The sequence below is a fragment of the Manduca sexta genome, chromosome 12 (assembly GCF_014839805.1).
Source record: "Manduca sexta isolate Smith_Timp_Sample1 chromosome 12, JHU_Msex_v1.0, whole genome shotgun sequence".
Lineage (NCBI taxonomy): Eukaryota > Metazoa > Arthropoda > Insecta > Lepidoptera > Sphingidae > Manduca > Manduca sexta.
The window spans coordinates 13082465-13090946 of record NC_051126.1 but is presented as its reverse complement, the minus strand read 5'-3'; positions in this window follow the sequence as shown (position 1 = coordinate 13090946).

Below are 8482 nucleotides of genomic sequence, written 5' to 3'. Positions count from 1 at the left end.
CCGTTTGAAGAACATTGTAGCCAGTGTAACTACAGGACATAATAAGACTTAACATCTCATATTTCAGGATGGCGAGCGCAGTGGAATAACAAACAATACTTTGTAATCCAAGGTGTTGGATGGTGTTTCTACTGTTTATGGGTGGTCTTATCGCTTACCACCAGGCGAACGGCAAATTCGTCATTCAAAGAAATAAAAAAGAAGTTTTATTATTTATAACTAGAAATTAAATTATCATTTAGTCTAGGCAAAGACTACTTAATAGAATAGCAAGCCTTTCTAAAACTAGCCTTGATTTGAAAAGGAACCATGCGTGCACCTACCATGTTCTATCTCTGCACCACCTTAGGTTGATAGACAATGCCTCTAGCATTAAGTCCGCCTTTATATGTTTTGTATGAAGTGCAATAAATAAATAAACCATTCCTAGTCTCATCAACGAATCCATAGTTCCCAGTACGCTGTCTAGGTCCCCTCTTAAATAAGGACGGTCCCTTTTACTCCCCGCTCGCGAGAGAAGACAGAGTGATTGTATCCTGAGCCAGCCGCAGGGCCGTCCCAAACATCAATCAGGGACTCAGTAATGGAATTACGGAAGCATTTTAATTAATTTGTTTTACGGAAAAATGTTTTTTCTTTCCTGGCGCCAGTAGGCTGTGATTTTGTTTTTCGTTTGAGTGAGAATTATTGGGAAATTGAACATACCTACGTAGCATTTATCTTTTTGCCCTCCGTGAGAGCAAATTAACAAACGGCCCAACGAAAGATCAGCGCTGGCTTCACTGTCAGCATATTGTTGAGTTAGAGCCTTTTTTGTGACATAGTTTTAAGTGTTTTTTGTCTGTTTCGTTTGTTTGTTATGTGTATCTTGTATTTGTGGCAAAATAAATTTCTTTCTTTCTTCTTCTTTCTTTACAAAGATAGGCAGCAGTAGAGGCCATAACTCACAGGTCTTGCATACAAGTCTCTAGAGGGCATATTTTGGCGGCCATTTCTAATCGATTGTTGAAGGAGGCTAATGTTTCTTCATTGTACTTGCAAGTTCGAGGACACTGGACGCGTTCATACATCATCGAATACGCGTTCTTTCCGGTACCAAAAGTAAGTATTCACATACTCAATTTACACTATTTTTAGGGTTCCGTACCTCAAAAGGATAAACGGAACCATTATAGGATCACTTTATTGTCCGTCCGTCCGTCTGTCAAGACCTTTTTTCTCAGGAAGGCGTGGAGGTATTAAGCTGAAATTTATATCAAATACTCAGGTCTATTGTTCCTTGGAGCTGTCAAAATCAAACTTCTAAGCCAACGCAATCAAAAGGTACAGCCGTTAATGCTGCAAATTTTCGAAACTCGCAAGGGAATCAAAACCTAAAGGGTACTTCCAGTCGACCTAGAATCTTGAAACTTGGCATGAAGCAAGGTTTTATAGCATATATAAAGGAAAAATTCCGAAACTTTTAAATTTTTGGACCTATGTCTTTAATTTATGCTCGTCCAGCTTTCCATATTGTAATGTTATGGATTTCATTTAGCAATAAAAATACCATAACTATGACTCGATTGTCGTGATGAGTGAACTTTAATTATATACCTATAGGTTTGTACGGAACCCTCGCTGCGTGAGTCCGTCTCACACTTGGCCGGTTTTTATAGTAAATTAGCTTTTGCTCGCGGTTTCGTTCGCGTGCATAAGTTTTTCCGGGAGAAAAAGTAGCCTATGCCCTGCCCAGGGTCTCAAAGTATCCCCTTAAAGTGTAACAGATATACAGTTACTTTCGCATTTATAAATATCTAGATGTTATTACAATCCATTGAGCAGTTCAGTCATGAAAGCGTTTATATGTTATAAATATGGTTTAGAAAAGTAATCTCGTACAATGATTTTCTTTTATTAAAAGCAGTGCTCTCAAGTTGGTTAATCCAATGGTTTCTCGTACGTAGTTAGGAAATATCTTAGCCAACCAGAGGTTCGGAACATTTGAACAAAGAAATAGTCGGTACAGCGTCCGCCGCTCGCAATTCAGACGAGACTGGCCTAGCTTCAAATTCGATACGCTAATGTATTCTTTATGGCTGCTGGAATTCACCGAGGCTGTATTTGTGGTTGCCGTTGCCTATTTTCAATATTTGTGACTTCTGCACTTATTACTGCAGTGGGGTATACGTAGGCTTTTTCCATATTGTATCCGTTGATAATAATTCTGGTATTTCATTGGATTAGTTTGGGCAATTAACATGTTGTAGGGGCCATTTCTATAACTTTACACGTGGATAATTTTGAAAATTTTAGTTGTATTTTTTCCATGATTTATAAGACTTCTAATATTGTTATCAATTAGGGGTTAATAATATATAAAGTACATACTTAATAATGTTTACACTTTCCTTTAATTTTTCATTAATATTTATCTACACAACAGATTTGTATTATTAAAAGGCTATCCAAAATTTTTACAAAAAATCGGATGGTTTTTAATATAATTTTGTTAGTAACCAAGAGGCCTTGGGCGAATATACAAATTCCAGGGAATGGAACGAATTCAATTTATGAAATAGCGCTTAAACAGGCACAGACGGAAAATAACGTTTTATAAGGATGATTTACTGTAGAATACCGTAGAATAATTCAGAAAATTCAACACCCTTCTAAAAAAAGCAGTGATAGCCTAGTTAGTTGTGGAACGGACTGCCGAGACGAGTGTCCGCACGTTCAAATCCCAAGGGCACACACCTCTGACTTTTCTGAAAAATTATGTGTGTATTGTTTGTGAATTATCGCTTGCTTTAACGGTGAAGGAAAACATCGTGAGGAAACCTGCATATCTGACAAATTCTGTATTAGGAATTTTCGAGGGTCTGTGAAGTCTACCAAACCCGCACTAGGCCAGCGTGGTGGACTAAGGCCTAATCCCTCTCACTAGTAGAGGAGGCCCGTGCCCAACAGTGGGACAGTATATAATACAGGGCTGGTATTATACTATTAACACCCTTCTAATATTCAAACGCGAAAGTTATCAAGATTGAGAAGTTATTTAAATATTTTTTGTTTATTACTTGCGCCGTTTATTTATAGGGGTTGTAGCGGCACAACTGATGCATCCACTTTTCGCTTTATGTATCCCATCCCATGATGCTTCTTAATTATATCCACTCATATCTTTTTAGTCAGTAAGATTATCAATATAAAGGTGCAAGTGATTGAAATTTAAGTAGGCTATGGCTAGATTACTTTTATATCTTCTTCTTTCAAATAAAATGTTGAAGTGTCAAGTGGGAAGCTTGAGTGAGGTCCCCACTGGACTAGTAAAACCTCAGAAGTAAAACTAGTTCCAAAATTGAAGTTCATCTGAGGCTTATATAACCTTTTAAGAATAATGATCACATTTTAGGCACTGGTCGTGTGAAAATGCGAGAACAAACATTAGATTGGCCTGCCTGTGACGAATCCGTGCTACATCATGGAGGATATATCACACCAACAAGTTCTTCAATAATAACAATATCAGCCCTGTATTATATACTTGCTCACTGCTGAGCACCGGCCTTCTCTACTACTGAGAGGCATTAGGCCTTAGTCCACCACGCTGGCCTAGTGCGGATTGGTAGACTTCACACACCTTTTAAATTTCTATAGAGAACTTCTCAGATGTGTAAGTTTCCTCACGATGTTTTCCTTCACTGATAAAGCGAACGATAAATTCACAAAGGATACACACATGATTTTAGAAAAGTCAGAGGTGTGTGCCCTTGGGATTTGAACCTGCGGACATTCGTCTTGACAGTCCGTTCCACACCCAACTACGCAATCGCCGCTTCTTCTGCAAGTTCATCAACATATATGTATATTCAGAGATACCAATATGAATTTCCGTAAACTATAAATATATCGTCATTTCATAATTTACACGCTACGAACTCGTCGAAAATTGTTTGCATTTGCTTTCATAATGAACATCGAAAATAAAGTTTTAAACGTGTCGTAAAATAATGCTTTTGGAATTTTTCCGTACGTTGCCGGGTTTTATTTGTCAATCACAATTAATTTACGGTATTATATGATATTACACCTCATGTTTCTGCGAACTCTTTAACAAGATTTAAAATAAAAAAAGTACAATATTTGTTACTTAGAGCCCATCTAACCCAAAATAATAATAATTAGTTGATTATACTAACATATGAATCTTAAAAAATGTTTTAATAATGTTATTTCATTTTCATTTAATTTAATTTCATACATTTAGTTTTACACAATACCTTGTTCCTTACTGTGTTGTAATATGATCTTTGTTCTTTATACTTGTTTTTTTTTTTTTTTTTCAATATGATGTAGTAGATTGATGTTTGGTGTGCATGCGTATTTTCAGTAAATACTGTACATACCTATAATAGGAATATGCATTAGATTTGTTACAATTATGGGTAAGATATTTTAAGAATGTAATAATATATGTGCTGTTGGTGTGTCATAATAAATAAATAAATAAACAATTTTTAATATCTGTTTTTTTTTTATGATTTGCTCTTAACAATAGTAAACAAATCTATAGTTTATACCTAAAACTGATATTGAAAAGAACAATTCCAGAGTTTCCTGCCCGATCTTCTCTGGTGAGAACTGCTTTCCGAACTGGTGGTAGAGTTAATATTGACGGAATCTAAACATTGTATAATATTTCATTTCACCGGAAAATAACAGTGCACGACGGACAATGCAGTTTGCCGGCAGAAGTAGTCATTGTGGTAGTAACCAGCAAACTCAGAAAGCAGTAGCGAAATGTGAAATTTTCTGTAAGGGAACTCGACACTATATATACCTAGGTACTAATATGCTTAAATGCGTATTGCAAATCATTCTAATAAATAAAGGGAAGTCAATAAGGATCGGGTTATATGGAGACATCGTCACAGATACTTCGTTCGTCTCTTGAATTTAAAAAAAAATATGCATATATGCAGCACTTACGAGGTCAGTTTACGTCGGTCGCTGCTCCAGACTCGCTACGCAGTAGACCAAACGTCATTGTCGTATATTATCAGTCTTACTTAAACACTTGTTTCAGCGTTAAGAGGTGATTAAGAATTGCTTAAATAGCTGTCAAAAACATCACAACTTTCCTAGTTTAAACCTTATTAAGAGACAAGATGGCGGGTTTTGACTTACAGCTGATCGAGTAAATTTATGTTTTAACTAAGCATAGCTTTGCGAAATTTTTATAAGTAAGACATTTGGCGATAAAAGCGCTACACGAATGTGGAAGGTTTGGCGATGGAACGTTCTCGAAAGATCTCGATGATTCCAGAATGTCACGGAAACTCAATAACGGACCTCAATATTACTGGAGAGTTCCCGACTGTTCCGGATCTTTCGAGAATGTTCCACAGACAACGATGGTAGAATGGGTATCGAAGGATTAAAAGCAGTCTCGTTTGCGAGGCGATCAAGGGCAATAATCGAATTACAAGCGATAACTACAAGTGACTTCGAAGCGAATACCGTGGATTGTATGTAACCGTGTATAATTGTGATTAAGTGTATTTGAGCGCGTTGGTATTGCAGTGTTAATTCACGTGTTGCTGTGTTAGTTTTAGTGATATTATTGAGTGTTTAATGCGCTATACAAAGCGTTTTGTAAAGTTCAATCTGTATTGTTATTGTCTACCCAGAACCCTAACCAGTAACCACATAACATGATCTTTAAATATTTCCTCTATATATTATGTGCGCTATAAAAAGCGTTTTGTAAAGTTCAATCAGTATGATTATTGTCTACACAGAACCCTAGCAAGTAACATTATCTTTAGAATAATTCTTCTATATTTATTACGTTAATCGCGTTTTGTAAAGTTCAATCAGTATGATTATTGTCTACACAGAACCCTAGCAAGTAACATTATCTTTAGAATAATTCTTCTATATTTATTACGTTAATCGCGTTTTGTAAAGTTCAATCGGTATTATTATTGTCCACCCAGAACCCTAGCAAGTAACATTATCTTTTGAATAATTCTTCTATATTTATTACGTTAATCGCGTTTTGTAAAGTTCAATCAGTATGATTATTGTCTACACAGAACCCTAGCAAGTAACATTATATTTAGAATAATTCTTCTATATTTATTACGTTAATCGCGTTTTGTGAAGTTCAATCGGTATTATTATTGTCTACCCAGAACCCTAACACGTAACATGATCTTTTAAATAATTCCTCTATATATTATGTTATTCTTTATTGTTGTCGTTTATATCGTCTCCAAAAGCATGCTCGTTATGCCTAAAGCTCTACTTACGTCGGATCCACTTTTATTCTAGCTTAAGCGTGTTAAGCGCTCGCTCGCGTGTCCCGCCATTTACCTTTGTATCCTACGTACTTACTTTGATGGGCTGGGAGGTGGGAGTATGGTTTTTCTTCCGAAATAACATAATAATGAAGGTGTTTATTGATATTTTTTTATTGCGTACTTTTTATGTGTATTTATATTTTTTATTAATATATAAAAATGTAAAGTAATGCTTGAAAAATAAAGAGAATCAATAAATGTGTTTATAAAATCCGAAAATATGTTTTTAGTGTATTTTTTTTATAACCAAACTTTATGTTATATATAGGTTGTGCCATTAAGGTGGTCCGTGATTTGTGTTTACTTTTTTTAAGGTACCTGAATAATGCAGTGTGAATTACATCGTTTGTTTGTCGTTACACATAGGCAAAAAAATGCCCTTTGGTTTCTTTCTGCTAACTGGATCTTCAGTGATATTTTGTATGTAATATAGAGCTTACTATGTGTGATAGAAAATGCATTTTACTTTGGCCTGATGTGCTAAAAGCCTTGCATTCATAATTTACTTGTATAATGATCAAATTGTCAAAATTATTTACACTACACTATTATACACTTATTCCTGATAATTATTTTTGTTTATTTTGCTTATAAAACCGCTTAAATCGACATCAACTCAACTAAGCATCAACTTAGGTTCACAAACTAAAAATTCGAAGTTCGGTTATCGATAAATGACTCTTCTTCGTCTTTTTATAATTAATATAAAATATAAATTGAAACACCGATACGATGTTACCCACCACGAAAATGATCAAAAGGCCCTACACATACGCAATTACGGAAAATGGCGTAAAACGACGTTCCAATACATTTCACTTAAACTGTACATACGATAATACAATCCATTTCATTAACTGTATCTTGCTACACAAGAATATATTCCCGAAGGCTCAGGGACCATCGGTAGTGGCGACAACCACAACGGCTTTGCGGCGGCAGACAACGGCAGGCGTCGGCATACGGCAACAGTTTGCGGACACGACTGCTCGAGTCGGCTGGCTAGTAATTAACGCGAATGGTGATAGCTATGTCGGATAGATAATGCAATTACCTGCCGAATTCGGTTGTCATGGTCAACTGCTAATGATACTGATGGGTTTGTTCTTATAAAGGTAAAATTCGTCGATCCTTTCAAGATACTATAAGGTAAATAATTGATTTTGTCGTGTATTTTGTTTTAAAAGGCGTGATTTAGTTGTCAGTTGTACCTCTTCTGTTGCCTTTATGGCTTTAAGTGATAATTTTTCTGTCCAATCACATTGTCCTGTCTCCAATATTTTTTAATCTGATCTCTGCAATTATTGAGTGAAGTTCTGATAATAAGTAAAAATCTTTAAACACCCTGTACTTAGCATTCACAAATTAGTAGATCGCTCTCTTAATAAAATAACGACCTATTCCAAAATTGTTAATTTGTGGGAGTCTTCCAAAAACTCATTTCTGATTGCAATCTTTTTTATTTTTCCCTTCTTTCATATTATAACTTTAATTTTTATTTCCAGGCGGATATAAATCATACAACCAGTTTTGCAACAAATATTTGATTGGATTTTAGTTTATTATAAAAATGTGCCGTCAAATTGTTTAATTACACCGAAAGTAATAAAGTTGTGAATGAGTTGTAGACGAGTGTTAAGCTGTGCCAAGCCCGTTGAGTTTCCCTTTATATTTAAACGTTGTATTACCGCGGCTCGAAACAAAATGAGTTATTTAAACAGTTGTTCCAAAGTTTTAATTGAATGCGAATGTCGACCTTCAGAACATTTTTCCACACTCAAAGTTATTATTAATGTATGGGTTCGCGACTAATAATGATGGTATTAAAACAAAACAGCCTTATAGACTTTGTTTGAAATATTGTTTTTTATTACACGCAAATATTTTTTTATATATGCAATATAGAATTACTTTACTGTGGCTGTAAAAAAAAATGGCACTATTTACATACATACATAGTATCACGCCACTATCCCAAAGGGATAGGCAAAGACCATAGATTGCCACTATGCACGATTGTGGTACACTTCTCTCGCTTCCACCACCTTCATCAATCTTTTCATGCATTCGCGCCATTCAAGAATGTGAGATATCTGACATTTGAACTTGACTCTGCCGGCACTTCCATCTACATT